General features: G+C 47.4%; 1 long non-coding RNA gene across 1 annotated transcript; it reads left to right on the top strand.

Annotated features, from left to right (window-relative positions):
• The first annotated feature begins 533 nt into the window (after positions 1-533).
• Positions 534-17283, top strand: LOC116951652 (uncharacterized). The gene is made up of 2 exons (XR_004404265.2): positions 534-807; positions 16488-17283. It is a non-coding gene; the product is annotated as an uncharacterized LOC116951652 (long non-coding RNA).
• The last annotated feature ends 514 nt before the right edge of the window (positions 17284-17797 follow it).

The raw sequence follows: 17797 nt of genomic DNA, 5'->3' as shown, positions 1-17797 counted from the left end.
TGCTGAGTTAAGGGTGAGTAGACCTCCGCTGAGTTTGTAGATTGGGCCAATGTGGGTTTCTTGCAGGCAGGTGTTCGGCAGCATGGACTTAAATGAGACTGTGTTGGCTGCTGACATGCCTTCGACATTAAGTTGGATTCGTAGGGCTGGTCCGACTGAAATGTGATCTTGGTGCTGTTCTCGGCTTTGGGACTTTGACTGTAATTCTTTGAGGCTCTTCTCACGAAGCTTCTCTTCAATTTAGTCTGCTTGTAGGATCATTCATTTTCCCAGGCAGACTCGGATACTGACGGGGGCGTGACGTGAACGTTGATCCATTGTTCCCCAGTTATTCGTTATTAACTGTTTTGTTGGTACACTCAATCGGTTGTTCACGTTTACAAGGGTCATTATTGGAATGTAGCTCTGCTGATATCTGGATTTAAAATAATGACATCATATTCACCTAGATGACGGTAGTAATTCTGTTTAAGGTGACACGAAAACCCGAGGCTACCATTTCCCACCCTACATTTTTGATAAGAAACAAAATTGAGTGTGTAGGTTTAACAAAACATTATGTTTTTACATACCTTTAGGAGCCAATCCACCATAATGTGTACACGTTTTATATCTTGATGGTTATCTCAGATCTTCTCATTCTCAATATAAACGATTTCATTGTGTTTAGAAATGACATTGGATTGATTAAGCTGACAGCACCGGTGACGCCGGACACTGGAATACAGTTTGCCTGCCTTCCCAGTGACAACGAGCAACTGTCATCGACAAGCACATGCTACGCCATCGGCTGGGGCTCCAGAATAAGTAGGTCGCAACAACAAGGATGACCACACATACATTAGGTAGTCACAAAACAAATATGGAATACAGGATTATAATGTGCAATGAGTACCATATATAATCAATGTAGTAATAGTCATGATAATCTTGATTTGAAGCGTTCGTGACTGCAGGCATCCATACTCTTTGGTTCTTTCGGTAAAGTCACGTAGGTAGAAATAAAATAAAATAAATCATGACGTTTCGATCGCTACACTAGAATCCTTCATCAGGTGGAACCGCAGCAAGAAAACATGCTGAAGTAGGCGAGAGAGCTGCCGTGGCAAGAGGTTGTATAGGTAAGAAAGGGGGGGAGTGTTTTATATATATAGGCCTTTTTCCAAAATTTATATTAAGAATAATTCTGCCAATATTTATTTTGATTAATCAATCGCGGTGTAATTGGGGGCAAAAGGGGGTGAGGTGAACCCCCCTCCCCTCACTGCAGCAGCCCTTCTCACTCGGAATGGCAACCATAAACGATAATAAAACCCAAAACAAAGAAGGGGGGAGGGCATTACTAATGAGATTCGGAGGGAAATATACATGGCTTCAAAAGCCCCCTTATTAAGAGTACAGATAACCGGATCGCCAGCTTCCCAGGCGACGAAAACCGGATAGACAAGTTTATTTTGGTTATTGTAGTTTACCGGAAAAGTCCAAAACTTAGCAACACGATTAAGTGGACATTATAGACTGCCAACACACTCACTCCGATTGAAAACCAGGCTACAGTCTACATCAGTGGGTCATTAACTCTCATATATGAGTTTAATACTAAAGTTATTCACCTTAAATATTATTTTTATATTCTAACACATGGCAATGACAATACTAAATCACGAATATTGGAAAACATAAACCAAATAATAATTATGAAGTATTAAACCGAGGGTCATCCAGAAGAAATGAGGCGAAATAGGTCAAACACATAAGACAAGATAAAATGTATTCCATAGAGAAAGAGAGTCTCCCAACCGCCTTTGTCTTCCAGCAGCACGTGATAGAATTGCATACGCATGCAGAGGGCACCTCCCCCTAAAAATAAAACACCATGATGGAAGCACTCGAAACACTGCTACAAACATACCTTGAGTCACTTACAGAATCATAACTACAAAGTTGTACGGTATCAAGCTATAAGAGGTAAAATACATTTTAACTTCCAAACCGTACAACAGAACACGACTTCAAAAGCCGCAACACCCCCGTTGTGAGAGACAAAATAACGTCACACCGGGAGGGAAGAGAAGAGGGGGGAGAACGCGACCGGACAGGGGGAAGCCCCCTCCTTCCAGATTAATTATTGCAAAAGGTTGGGAGAAGGACGCACTCGGGGGCAATCTGGAGCATCTGTTTCCTTTTGATGGCGGGATGGCTTGAGGAAGGTGGCAGGAACCAGGCCTTGATGAAACTTATATTACTTCAATAAATTAGAACACACACACACAGGCCGGACAAACAGCTGTTCCCACAGCACAGAGCGAAATCAAAGGAAGTTCTGGCCCTTTGTGAGAAGGCGAGCCGAAAGGAGAGAATCTTAAGATATAAACAGCAACACGACACACACAGTTGAGCTCTGCAAGGGGCCCGTCCCTGGCTTTTGCGGCAGCGGCGAGATGTCTTCACCTTGGTCCCCAGCAACACGAACTGCTCTCCGCTCTCACGGCCGTCTTTATATCCCCTCTCCAATTAACCAACTCCACCCTGGTGTCTCTTTAGGGCCAGACTGGCTGGTGCCTGTCAAGCCATCAATCACCCCTTATCGCCCGTTTCCCTGGCAACACCTCTGGTGTCAGCGTGCAACCCCGGGCCGACCAGTAAATAAAAATGTAGCCATCCCAGCTGTTAATATACATCGTGACCAACCCTTAACAACAACGCTATCCTGACCAGTGACCGACCACTAACAACAACACAATCGTTAGCGGTGACCCTGAACAAGAACAAGGGAATAGAAATCAACTAAAAACGACGCGTTGCGAACGAGTGTGTGCAGCAGGGTTGTCCCCGCGGGTAGAGACGAGTCCGCTCGGGTGTGATTAGCGGTCCGCTGTATGAGTCCGCAATGCTCCGTCCGTGGCCATTTGGTTCTCCGGTCCTGTAGGCCGTACAGAACAATCCTCCTCATGGCCCGTTACCTCAGGCGTGGCGGTTGGCGCACCGGACACATCAGACACCGGCCACCAGGGATGTGGGGATGAATCGACCGGACCGAACGGAACGTATGTTTTTAACCGCGAAGGATGCACAAACCAGTACCACCGGCCCCACCGAATACTCATGCACTGCGGTCGCCGAACCTCAATGACCTCGACAGGTCCTTGACAGGAACGGTACAGTTTTGGGGACGTACCCACAGGCACTTGGGGGCAATGTAACCAAGCCTTGTCCCACACTTGCCAAGGTATTCCTGGCCCTCCCTGACCCCTTAGCTGCTCGTTACCAGCATGTCTGCGGGCCGAGTTGCGCCTAGCGGCCTCGCCGGCCAACCGCAGCTGCTCAAGTGTTTTCAACATCGGGTCAGGCACTGTCGATCCTTTCCGCGGGGGGTGCAATCCAACTGAACTTCCACAGGGGGTTTAGGCTCCCTCCCATACATTAAATAAAATGGTGAGAATCCCGTCGAGGCATGAGGCACAAGTCTGTCAGCAGCAAGGACCCCTGGAATGTGCAGATCCCAATCCGACTGGCCCTCAGTCACTTGCTGGCATAGCATGGCGGTGAGGGTTCTATGCAACTGCTCAACCATCTCGTCAGTCTGCGGATGATACGGTGAGGTGCATATTTTTTCCGCGTGCCCAAGGACTCGCACACCTCCTGGAGCAATTTGGAGGAGAAATTCCTGCCCTGATCCGTGAGCAGTTGCTCCGGGGCCCCCTTATCCAGGACATAGCCGTTCACAAAGGCGTCGGCTATAGACGCAGGCAACTGGTCAACCAAGGGCCAGGCCATAGTCCAACGAGTCAGATATTCGACCCCCACGAGGAGGTACTTGTGCCCTTTCTGGGAGACCGAAGATTACCAAAGCGCACAATCGGTAGAACCTTTAATCAGGAGGAGGCCATCACTCTCCATGCCGGGCCAGTAAAAGTCCTTTTTCAACGTTGCCAACGTTTTATGCACATCCAAATGCATTAACTTCTCATGTACAGCTTTCACAAGCACAATGGTTGGGCGACCCGCGGGCCCCGGTCCCCGAGAAGCATGATGGCGCAACGTCAATAGTGAGGCGTCATCAACTGCAGCTTAGCCCACGTCTCAGATTCAGAATAGAATCACGTGGTGACTGAGCGCCTGCATCCCGCCTTGTCCCGGCTGCCGCGAGCACCATGGTCGCCTCCCCTTGCGAGGGCTTACATCTCGATGCGCCCAAGGCACACGTGCATGCGACAATGGAGTAGCAATTGGGACAAGGCATCAGTGTTGACGTGCCGGGTGCCTTTCATGTGCACCACTGTAAATGAGAATCCCTGGAGAATCTCGAGCCATCGGGACAACTGCCCGGATGGAGTACTGGAGGGCCGCATGGTCTGTGCGGACGACAAAGTCCCATCCATACAAATAAGACGATAGAGCTGAATGAAATGAATTATGGCCAGTAACTCCCTGCGCGTGATACAATAGCGCTGTTCAGCAGGAGCCAGGACTCGACTGCCATAAGCAACCACTCTACGTGCCCTCGATAAGCTGGGAAAGGACTTCCCGTTGGAAAGGACTGCCCCAATGCCCGTATCGCTGGCGTCTGTGTCCAAAATGAAGGGCTGAGCGAAATCGGGGTACACGAGCGGGGGGACATCGGCAAGGGCGGCACGGAGAGCGGGAAGGAATCCTCTTCAGCCTTATCCCACCGAAATCTCTGGCTCTTGGCCGTGAGGGCATGCAGTGGTTTAACAATGGTGGCGAAATCTTTCACGAACCGCTGCTAGTAAGAAGTGAATCCAATGAAACTGCGGACGTCTGCTACCGACTTAGGCGCCTGCCACGTGCGCACACACGAAGTCTTTTCTGGATCCGTGGCAACACCAGCCGCGCTAACTATATGGCCCAAGTACTTAACCGATGTCTGAAGCAAATGGCATTTCTGTGGCTTGAATTTCAATTTGGCCGCACGCACTCTCTCTAAAACCGAGCATAATCACTGCAAATGTTAATCAATGGTTTTGCTAAAGACGATGACGTCATGTAAATATATAAGGCAAGAATCCCATTGCAATCCTGCTAGGACCAATTCCATTAACCGCTGAAAGGTGACCGGCGCCGAATTCAATCCCATCGGAAGGCAATTGAAGTGATAAAGGCCTTGGGGTATACAAACAGCAGTTTTTGGTTTCGACTCGTCATCGAGGGGCAATTGCCAGAATCTGGACAATAAATCGAGTGTCGAAAATAATTGCGTGCCCGACAATGCATCGAGCGAGTCGTCCATACGAGGAAGGGGGTATGCATCCGCCACCGATATCTTATTTAATTTGCAATAATCAACGCAATATCTCAAATCTTCATCACGCTTCTTCACTAGGACTATGGGCGCTCTCCACAGGCTGTTTGATGGAGCAATAATATCTGCTGCAAGCATCTCATTGACAGCCAGGCGTACCTGTTCCTTCTCATCGGGGCTAAGTCTATGCGAATTAATCCGAATTGGGGGTGAATCGCCCGCATGGATGTGATGATGGAGGAGAGAAGTGCGCCGAATATCAAATTTGCTAGTGCTAAATACTAGATTTGAAGCTTTCGTGACTGCAAGAATTCATACTCTTTGGTTTTATTCGGTAAAGTCATGTAGATAAATTAAAACAAAATAAAAGAAAATCACGACGTTTCGGAGGCAACACAAGCTTCCGTCTTCGGGTGGAAAAGTCAACGCAGAATATGTGTGTCAGGAGCACAGTTCAGAGACCAGGATTATATACAGGTTAAGGGAGAGAGGAGGAGTAAGTAAGGGGGCGTGGGTGGGTGGGAGGCCTGGGCTAAGCAGCCTTTTGATAGAATACTGCGGGTAACACCCACGTCTCAAAGCTCACATCAAAGGGTCCCCCGATGCGAGCTCACATCAAAGGGCTCTCATCAAAAGTCACCTTTGATGTGAGGGGAGCCCTTTGATGTGAGCTCACATCGAGGGGCCCTTTGATGTGAGCCCTTTGATGTGAGCTCGCATCGGGGGACCCTTTGATGTGAGCTTTGAGAAGTGGGTGTTACCCGCAGCATTCTATCAAAAGGCTGCTTAGCCCAGCCCTCCCACCCACCCATGCCCCCTTACTGCCTCCTCCTCCCTCCCTTAACCTGTATATAATCCCGGTCTCTGAACTGTGCTCCTGACACAGATATTCTGCGTTGACTTTTCCACCCGAAGACGGAAGCTTGAATTGCCTCCGAAACGTAGTGATTTTTTTTTATTTATCTACGTGACTTTACCGAATAAAAACAAATAGTGCTAAATACATCCGAAAAATCGTTCAAAAGCCGGTGCAGCTGATCTCGCTGAACTACCATAAGTGCAGGGTTCTCGGAGCACAGAAATTCCAAGCATGCGGAATCCAGCTCATCCCGCAACCAAATGAGCCGGCTCCGCATCATCAAGACAATGGGCCGCTGAAGCGTATGCCTGGACAGTACCCGCCAGAATCACAACCAGTGCGTGTCCTGCATTTAACACTTGCAGAAACGGTGTCTGTTCGGTGAACACAACCATCATAGCCCCCACTAACGAAGGGGATCGCGACACGTTAGAAGGGGTTAGCAGGATCCCCTCCTCCGGCCTCAGTGAAGGCAACTCTTTGCGCAATTGCAGCGGCACGAGCATTTGAGACCCCGCAGGCACTTTAATGGTTTGGCTAGCCATCGTATGAATGACAGCGTTCTGCGATGGCTGTCAACCAGGGGAATGTAGGAACTGCAACTGCTGTACCGACGGTAATTCAATGCACCCCTGGTTGATTAGAATTTCCAAGGGCATCCTGCTCAGAAAATCGGTGTCCAACAAACAGGGTACGGCAAACGTTCGTGACACCAAAATTTTACCCTCCAAAATTAGTTCCTCAATTTGAACGGAGGCCGACATTTGCCCCAGTATACCCAGGCTCCCCCTGTTAGCCGCAACACAAGAGTTCTCCATGGGAGCAAGAGGATCGGATGACGAAGGCAACGTACGGAACACGGCCTCGGAAACCATAGTTGCAACGGCTCCCGTATCAACCATCAACTGAACCCGGATCCCCAGAATCAGCCTCTCAATTGTTGAAGAACCCGCCGCGGCGCCCACAACATGATGAACTAACGCGTCCCACTGATCGGTGCTGCTTGGCCAACACATAACCGAACACACACCTGGTGTACAACTCACGGCGGGATGAGATGTCACAGGCTGATGCCGCACACAACCTATGCTAAATGGGTGATGGGACAAAAACAGCCGCACCTTTAACAGGTATGGAAGGGGCGCCCCAGCAGCTGGCTCAGCCTGGGGCACCATCCACGCACTGGCAGGCGCCGCAGAGCACCCCTCTCCTCCAACCCGCGGTTGAAGGAGGCACCTATCTGCTCGTCCGCGGCCAGCTCCAATGCACTAGCCGCCACCACCGGCCGGTCGTTGAGGTCGAAGTGTGTTTGGATGCGGCGGCCCACCTGCAGGGAGGTTAAGTCGTCGTCCTCCATCACTGCAAGGGTGACCCCCAACTCCTGAACCAAGGAGAGAAGTCTTTCCAGGGCGAGAGAGTCCAGAGCTAATCTGTCCATTTGTGGAAAAGCCGCGTGCCCCAGAGCGAGGAGAGCACTGCGGAACGCCAGCGGCATCTCTTTCTTGCCCCTTTGTTGCAGACAAAAAAATATTCGTACATTAGACGGGGGGTCATAAATGGTGGCCATCTAAGTGTAGGCGCTCTATTCGCCTCGGGGATGTCGAAGAAAGCGGTCAGCAAGTTGTCGTCGAGGGCCGTGGGAAGAGCTCGGAGAGCTTTGCAGGGCGTATATCCCACCGAGATGTAGGAAGCCTCGAACCGGCGATGAACTGGCGCACCGGCCGCAGTCGTCGAAGCCTGGAGGCTTCCTCCAGCTTGGAAGTCGGCGGCTGCTGCTACGGCGTGGGTCAATCGCGCGAAATGGCGGACGCGCGGAGCCCAGCTACAGCGTCCGAAATGGCGAACGGGTCCAGCGCTCCCGACGCCTCGGACCCGACAGCGGCGGGAAGCGCGCTCTAGTGACTGGTGGTCGACGCAGCCGTCATCCGCTCGAACAGATGAGCGGCGGCTGACAACGGCCTCCCCAGATGACCAGCGATGTCCAGCCAGCTCTGCGGAGGAGGCAGCAGGGTTGGACTTGCCACGGTCTCCTGCGCCGACTGCAGCACGTCGTCGGAGCGGGCACTCGAAGCCCCGGCAACTGGAGCTGCTGGAGGGACGACGTCCTGCTCCGCCTCATCGTTCAACGACGCAGCAGGTGGATTTCTTCGTTTCGTCGCCGACTTGGACATGACGGCGAAGGTTCATTGGTACTTCTAACACCAAATGTAGTGTCTTGTAAAACCACTCAGTCGGAAACGTTGTAACAGGTTACTTGCTTATACTTTATTAGTCTATTCTTGCACCAGTTGTAGGCATTCCTATCACTATCGATAAGGTCACTTCTGTTAACTAAATTCCCCTATCTACGTTATACCTCGCTAACCTGCCTACGGCAGCTCTTGCTTTCAACAGCTCCACACTCACGGTTCCGCACACAGCAGCTCTTGCTCTCAGCAACTCTGCGCTCGAGGCTCTGCACACAGCAGCTTTCGCTCTTAGTAGCTCTGCACTCGAGGCTTCGCACTCAGCGGCACTCACACAGAGTTTGCACCCAGCAGCGCTCACACAGAGGCTTGCACCCAGCAGTGCTCATGTTGTGTTCCAAATGACGACACGAAGGCAGACGTTGTCGGGGCTGACGCCAACAGTTTATTAAGGGCTGTCGCCTAGCTTTTGGGGAAGGGCTAACACAGGACATGGATAAGCTTAATCTCCCCAGGGGAAAGGTACTGGGAACCCCTACGCCCCCCCAGGCTAACGGGCTCTTCCCACAGCGCTGACCAACTCGGCCAGCCGGGTAAAGTAGCCCCCCCCTAGCCTGGTCCTATTTATCCCCTATCCTGGGTCCCCACTTCCCTACCGCTCACGAACCCGGCTCCTGGCGAAGACCCCGAACACGTCACGGGTCCCCTCTCAAATACCCCGACGGGACATGACGTCACTCCTCCCGAGGCGAGTGTGACATTCTGTCATCCCTCTACTCCTCAACACTCACAACAGAGCTTGCACACAGCAGCGCTCACACAGAGGCTTACACACAGCCGCGCTCACACAGATCTTGCACGCAGCCACGCTCACATAGAGCTTGCACACAGCAGCGCTCACACAGAGCTTGCACACAGCGCCGCTGCCCTCGCCTACGTTTCCTCAACCCACTCACTCATCCAAATCCGGGCGTGGGTAACAACCATCACCCGCCCGGCGACTCGTGAGGGTTGAGGTCCGTCCCTGGCTTGAGCGGCAGTGGCGAGATGTCTTCACCTTGGTCCCCAGCAACACAAACTCTTCTACGCTCTCATGGCCGTATTTATGTCCCTCTCCAATTAACCAACTCCACCCTGGTATCTCTTGAGGGCCACACCGGCTGGCGCCTGTCAGACCATCAATCACCCCTTATCGCCCGTTTCCCTGGCAACACCTCTGGTGTCAGCGTGCAACCCCGGACCGACCTTGTTTGCACCGGCTTCCCCCCTTAATGAGTTGGTGGTTCGCCCGTGCAGCCTCATGTTGCATACACGCACGTGTTTGTCCCTCGGACCACAGTGTGTGCCGCGTATTTAAGCACGCTACACAAGTAATAAACTGCGGTTGGCAAATCCGCGGTTGGCGAGGGATTTCTCTATTACTTTGTAGAAATTATTGTGGTAACACCGTCCAAAAAACGGCCTCGTTAACATTACTATCATCTTTCCACGGTTAATTACATTAGTATCAGGAGGGAGGGCAAACTATCAAGAGAGGCACTGAAGTGGACACCCAAAGGTGGGTGACCAAGGTGTGGTCTCTGGAGGTCAACTGGTAACTGTACAAGAGTTGCAGGATCTGACAACATAACCAAGGACCAGGCATTGAGGGGTCACCTGCATTAATCTGTTGTGTTGACATTTGTGGACACTGCTGCAGATTTCTGAAACCCTGCAGCTGTGTGCACCTTTGAGGACATTCGTAACTTTGCACAATGCTGTTATGAGATTTCACCACATCATGTTAGAATTCCCTTGCGCCTCCCTTAACTTAGAATACGTTACCGTGTTTGGTGCAGCTTCTCGTGGAATGCTGCCTTTTTTAAAAAAGGAAAACGTCTTGCGACTCGACTGCATACTGTACAATATATCTATAAATGAGATATTGTAAGACTGACTTTTATTTGTCATTTTCTCGATATATTTCAGTCGATGGTTTACTTACCAGCACGCTCCAGCAAGCCAACCTACCAGTGATTGACGACAACACATGCAAAACAAATGGATATTGGGGTTCTACATTACCTGCAAACACAACATGTGCTGGTGGTAGATCAAGAGGTGCATGCAATGTAAGAACATTTCTTTTTTGATTCACAATTTGTAAACAATTTACTGATTTGTTGTGAAAGTGTTTTAGGAATAATGTGCCCAAGTTGTACAGTGCATGGATTACTCTGCTCAAAGTGCATCAAAAGTTTTCACAGTACAGTATTTGACAGTCTGACAGATGTAAGACTTTTGTCTACTCATAACTTGAGTTGTGGCTAAGGATAATGGTTTAACAATGACAATGACTTTTCCGTTCGTTCAAAGGCTGATGGGGGTGGACCGCTACTATGTCGGAAGAGTGACAATTCATGGGTTGTGCATGGCGTTTCTTCATTTATATCAAAATGGAGTTGTCAAAATGACTATAAGCCTTCAGTCTTTACTCGTACATCTGCCTACATTACCTGGATTCAAAATGTAAGCTGCACATTCAAACTGCTAATGTTATGCGCAAGCTCGTATACTATGTTCATCGGTTATACATATTTTAAAACAGTACTGTATTTGTACACTCTGCAAATTCAAATATTTCATCGAATATCTCTTATCATTTGTTCAACATGGTGGCATATATTTACAATGCAGTACTTTCGATGTGAGGCTGGTGGCTCATACAGACTACATCCAGAACTAAAACTGGGTGCTGTGAGCTGACCATAAGATGGCAGTACAGCAAATGGATGCATGTGTAGAGGATGTCTCGTACAACCTCACACATTCGCACTAAACAAACAGCACGCATGCCTTCCGCACTCAACATCACACACGCCGCACATGTCAATCACGCAAACGGGGGATACACCAAGGAAGGGTCGGAGGTCAGGGGTCACTGATGTCACGCACACACAGCTCACTCAGGCAAGGAATAGAGATCGGCGGTGATAGCACTGATGTGCACGACACGCAATCAGATTGGTGAGTGGATGACACTGATCGAATAGGTGAGGAGAAACGGATTGCAAAAGAGCGGGAAATTGCAGAAGGGTGACTGGTGAAGAAGGGCAGAGTGGAGGTTTAAAATGGACTGTGAATCGAGGAAACGAAGTTGGTTTGAACGAGTATTGCTGTGGTGCACGAGCAGTGACAACGAAATAAAGAAGTTGAAGTACACCAACCAAAGTCTCCTCTTCACATGTCCCTCTGTATAATTTATCAAGTAGCTCCTCAAGCTAGGGTTCCCACTTGTTCAGGTTTGATCTGGGTTTCACACAGGCAGTTCATCAATTGTAATTTTTGTTCAGGTGGCAGGAAATGATTCATATCTAGAATGGTTAGTGTTGTTTAAATTATATTACACTGATAATAGGTTTTTCCCCTTTTTTCAGGCAACAAAACAGGTGTTAAGATGTTAAAACACCAAACTGAAACCTTTTACAAGGAATCATTTCTGCATTAACCACAATGCTTGTGGTCAGAATGCAAACAAAAATAAGTTTCAAGGACAATGCATATATTTTCAGAGTATACTCTTTGGTTCTTTCGGTAATGTCACGTAGGTATAAAATAAAATAAATTAAATCACGTTTCGGGCGCAACACAAGCGTCCGTCATCAGGTGGGACAATCACAGCAGGAAACAATTGCTGAAGTGGGCAAAAGGGCTGCTGTAACAAGAGGTTATATAGGTTAGAGAGGGGAAGGAGCCAGGGAGGAGAGATAGAGAGGGGTTGTGGGGTAGGGAGAGTAGAGCGCTGCCAAGTGAAGTGCTGCTAGAAGGGATTAAAGGGCGAGCACGGCAAAATGCCGGGGGGGGGGGGGGTGGAAGTGAGCGGGGCTGAGAGTGGGAGGCTGAAGAAGACTGGAGATGTGGATATGAAGGCAACACCATAAAGCAGTTAAGGTTTTACCTGGTTAACAACATGCTTCCAATGATTGCTCAATTTGTATCCATCTTCTCGGTTGAAGTTATGTCTATGTTTATATGTCTGGATGGCTTCATGAACAAACCTTTGATAGTAGCCCGAAGGTTTGCAGAGTACCTTGGTCTCGGAAAAAACAATATCATGAGAGCCCACAGCGTTTTAGCAATGGTCAGCCACGGCGGAGGTATTAGGTCTGCCGTGTTTCATGTCTGACTTGTGCTTGCGAACACGGTCCGGGATATGTCGTTTCGTTTCCCCAATGTAACACCCACCACAGGTGCAACTTAGTTTGTCGACTCCAGGATATTGCATGTCAGGAATGACATCCTTCACAGATGGGATTAGATCACGGATTTTGTGTACTGTACTGAATCGGAGCTGGATCTTGTGTTTGTTTAAGATTTTGGAAATCTTTTTGGTAACGCCTGCTATGTATGGTAACGTGATGGTTTTGCCCACTTCAGCAATTGTTTCTTGCGGTGGTTGTCCCACCTGATGACGGACGCTTGTGTTGCGCCCGAAACGTCGTGATTTAATTTATTTTATACCTACGTGACTTTACTGAAAGAACCAAAAAGTATGGATCCCTGCAGTCACAAAAACTTCAAATCTAGATTATCAGAGTATGTTTTTGTTTGCATTCTGACCACAAGCATTGTGGTTAATGCAGACATGATTCCTTGTAAAAGGTTTCTGTTTGGTGTTTTAACATCTTAACACCTGTGTTATTGCCAGAAAAAAGGGCAAAAACCTATTATCACATTTTGGTACTGGCAAAGGAGGTCCCAGATGTGCATCCCGAGCTCTCATTACTCTGATAGTGCATTGTCTTTGTGCTGTACGCCTTTTGGCGTCCTCTGGTCTACCACCGTTTGAGACGAGGCTCAAAAGAAAGCTGTCTCTGGTGTGGCCCAATCAGTTTCAAAGACAATGCATATATTATCAGAGTATGTTTTTTGTTTGAATTCTGACCACAAACATTGTGGTTAATGCAGACATGATGCCTTGTTAAAGGTTTCTGTTTGGTGTTTAACATCTTAATACCTAAATTTTGATTTAAAGCTTTCATGACTGCAGTAATTCATATTCTTAGTTCTTTTGGTAAAGTCACGTTGAAGGGAAACAACAAAATAATAAAATATATATAAAACAATAAAAATTCTCACTACGTTTCGACCATAACACAAACGGTCGTCTTCAGGTGTGTTGGTTTGCATAAATTTATTTTAAAACGGTGTGTTTATTTATTTATTAAAAAACGTTGGCGCCATGCGCAGTAATTTCACTGTTTATTTACGACTAGTCCATCTATATTCTGAAAAGAGGAGGGGGGAGACGATTTTTTTTTAATGTATGCTGTCTGTAGGGTAAAGTGATGGTTTTGAAAGGCTCCTCAAGAGGGTCCTTCTTCATGGGTTGAGTGATAGCTTTGTGGATTGTATAGTCGGAGTAACCATTAGCCTTAAGAGCTTGGTATACGTGCTTGAGTTCACTGCCTATGTGTTCCTGGTCGGATATGCATTGGGCTCTATGATACAGAGTCTTGATGAGAGAATTCTTCTGTGATGGATGGTGGTGGGAATCCGGTTTAAGATAAGCATCCGTATGGGTAGCTTTCCTGTAGACAGAGTGGCTCATTGAACCATCAGGTCTCTTTTTAATTAGGACATCCAAAAAAGGTAGCTTGCCATCTATGTCGACTTCCATGGTAAATCTGAAGGCTGGGTGTATGGAATTGATGTGGTCGAAGAATTGGTCTAGAGCAGGCCGGCCATGTGGCCAGATGACAAAAGTGTCATCCACGTACCTCTTCCATAAGGTTGGGCGCAGAGTGGCAGTCTGGATGGCGTCAGTCTCAAATTTCTCCATGAAAATGTTAGCTATAACCGGAGATACGGGGGAGCCCATTGGGGTGCCCTCAGTTTGTTTGTAGAAATGTCCATTCCAAGTGAAGTATGTATTGGTTAAACAGTGTCTCACCAGGGGGGGTACCTCAGTGTTTAGTCCTTGATGAACCAAGTCTTCAACGATTGCAATGGTGTCAGGTACAGGAACCTTGGTGAATAAGGAAACTACATCAAAACTGACAAGCAGGTCGTCTGGGGACAGGGAAATACCCTTGATTGTCGATACCAGGTGAGTAGAATTTTGTACCGCAGCAAAGATGAGCGTTTTGAATTATATAAATTAAAAAAGAGGGATGATATTGCAGTCCTCTCAGCTGACAAGGGCAATGCTACTGTCATCATGGATAAAATAGAATACAACAACAAAATTAAAGAATTACTCGACGATGGTAGTTATACAAAAATAAAAAGAGATCCCACCAACAGCCTCGTCACACAAACCAACAAAATAATTTCTGATTCAACTGCATTAATTGATCAATCTAAACAGTTTTCGTTGAAACCTTCTGCTGCCAGGCTACCAAGATTATACGGCTTACCAAAAATACATAAAGTAGATACACCCCTTTGTCCCATCGTTTCTACTATCAACTCCCCCACCTACAAACTAGCTCGTTTTTTGTCTGAAATCCTGCGTCCATTCACTGGAAAAACCACCTCTGCGGTACAAAATTCTACTCACCTGGTATCGACAATCAAGGGTATTTCCCTGTCCCCAGACGACCTGCTTGTCAGTTTTGATGTAGTTTCCTTATTCACCAAGGTTCCTGTACCTGACACCATTGCAATCATTGAAGACTTGGTTCATCAAGGACTAAACACTGAGGTACCCCCCCTGGTGAGACACTGTTTAACCAACACATACTTCACTTGGAATGGAACTTTCTACAAACAAACTGAGGGCACCCCAATGGGCTCCCCCCTATCTCCGGTTATAGCTAACATTTTCATGGAGAAATTTGAGACTGACGCCATCCAGACTGCCACTCTGCGCCCAACCTTATGGAAGAGGTACGTGGATGACACTTTTGTCATCTGGCCACATGGCCGGCCTGCTCTAGACCAATTCTTCGACCACATCAATTGCATACACCCAGCCATCAGATTTACCATGGAAGTCGAAATAGATGGCAAGTTACCTTTTTTGGATGTCCTAATTAAAAAGAGACCTGATGGTTCAATGAGCCACTCTGTCTACAGGAAAGCTACCCATACGGATGCTTATCTGAAACCGGATTCCCACCACCATCCATCACAGAAGAATTCTCTCATCAAGACTCTGTATCATAGAGCCCAATGCATATCCGACCAGGAACACATAGGCAGTGAACTCAAGCACGTACACCAAGCTCTTAAGGCTAATGGTTACTCCGACTATACAATCCGCAAAGCTATCACTCAAACCATGAAGAAGGACCCTCTTGAGGAGCCTTTCAAAACCATCACTTTACCCTACATTGCGGGGATCACAAAAAAGATTTCCAAAATCTTGAATAAACACAAGATCCAGGTCCGTTTCAACACATTACATAAAATCCGTGATCTGGTTCCGTCTGTAAAAGATGTGATTCCGGACATACAATACCCTGGTGTCTACAAACTAAGTTGCCTCTGTGGTAGTAGTTACATTGGAGAAACCAAACGCCATGTCTCGGACCGCATTCGTGAACGCAAAGCAGACCTTAAACACGGTAGGACCAACACCTCGGCCGTGGCAGATCATTGTTATAATTCAGTAGGCTCACATGACATTGACTTTTCCAAGACAGAGGTTCTTTGTAAGCCATCTGGCTACCATGAGAGATTCGTTCATTAGGCTATCCACATATACAAGCACAGAGACAATTTCAACCGAGAAGATGGATTCTATCTTAGCAATCATTGGAAAGATTTGATAAACCATTTCAGGTCTTAATTGATTGTTCACGCTTACAGTGGCTTTCAGACAGCATACATTAAGAAAAAATTCGTCTCCCCCCTCCTCTTTTCAGAATATAGATGGACTAGTCCTAAATAAACTGCCAAATCACTGCGCGTGGCGCTAACGTTTTATAAATAAATAAATACACCGTTTAAAAATAAATGTATGCAAACCAACACACCTGAAGACGACCGTTTGTGTTATGGTCGAAACGTCGTGAGAATTTTTATTGTTTTATATATATTTTATTATTTTGTTGTTTCGCTTCAACGTGACTTTACCGAAAGAACTAAGACTTAATACCTGTTTTTACAAATGACCATTACTGTGTTGTAATATTGGTTGTCAGTAATATTTCAAAAGATAATATTGTATTTTATGTGAATTTCCAATGTGCAGGTGATGGCCCGTTATTAAACTCGGAAGGACATTCTTGTGGGCGATGAACTGTACCATCAAGATTGTCATCGCCGTCTTAACACATACTGGTTCATTGATATTTACATCATAATGGTTCTTGAAATATTAACACAAGCTTGTTTAATCTAATCTGAATCAACCTTTTTAGAAGAGTATTTTGATCAAGGCAACAGAAAGCTGGTAGCAATGTATATTCTTGTTTAAAACACTCTGAACGTTATGTAACCACATTATGGCGAAATAACCGTGAAAGAATTGTGCATGCTACATCTAACATGTGAAAACGACATATTTTATGTGGACAGAACACGAATTTATACAGTGGCGGTGTTGTTAACCACAAACTGATTATTTTATCATGTAAGTACGACTAACAAAATTTGGTGGGGCGAAATGAAGTAGGCTGGACATGACGTCAGAAATATAATCATAGCAATAGGTAAAACATCATTTTTTACAGTTAAAATAGTTGCACACTGCTATATACATCGATTTGTATGCCATTAATTGTATCCCATAGGTTTTATACGCTTCATGGATTTACTCATTTTGCTTCATGAAATAATTTACAAACCAGTGCATGTACCTAAAACAGCTTATATATGCAGTTTCTGGATGTAGTATTTGAATGAAAATTTCTAAACAATGGGTGTTGTGTGGTGTATTGTAGACGAAGATACCTGTACCAAAGAGTTCCTCTGACTCGTATGAATTGTAATTGGTCCTCTCTGCACACATTAAAAGTCTTGGTAGAATAATAAACGACTTCCACGACGATCTTGACTGGCGTCTTTTATTGATATAATTCTTGCACAGCTCACTCCCGCTCTCCCCGTATGTTTCCCTGCTCTCTCTTTGGCCGGGGACGAGCCGTTCTCTCTGTTCGCCTCTCTCCCGCTCCCCGATCTTGCCGCTGGCTGGCGCCGTGCCTGAAGGAGAGGCGAGCCTCGCTGGTTTCCGCCGTTGAGGTCCGCCTCTTTCTCACTCCCCGATCCTGCCGCTGGCTGGCGCTGTGCCAGGAGGAGAGACGAGCCTAGCTGGGTTCTGCCACGTGGTCGATGATGGGGAGAGGCTTGTGCAGCGACACACCGACCCTGAGTCCTCCGCTGTCCCTGCTTCTATCTCTCTCGGCGGAGCTGAGCACCGCCTCTAGCCACGCCCCCTCGTGGAACCTTCCTGATGGTTCCCGGACGTTCCCCTTTGACTCCGGCCATTACCTTTGGCCCAGATATATCCTCGCTTGGGATTGGATACCCGCTACCCGGTGGTGGCCATGCGGTTACCCCTTT

Source organism: Petromyzon marinus, chromosome 43 (genome assembly GCF_048934315.1).
Source record: "Petromyzon marinus isolate PM22_M1 ecotype Great Lakes invasive population chromosome 43, UKy_Petmar_22M1.pri1.0, whole genome shotgun sequence".
Lineage (NCBI taxonomy): Eukaryota > Metazoa > Chordata > Hyperoartia > Petromyzontiformes > Petromyzontidae > Petromyzon > Petromyzon marinus.
This window is presented reverse-complemented; position numbering and strand designations above follow the sequence as displayed.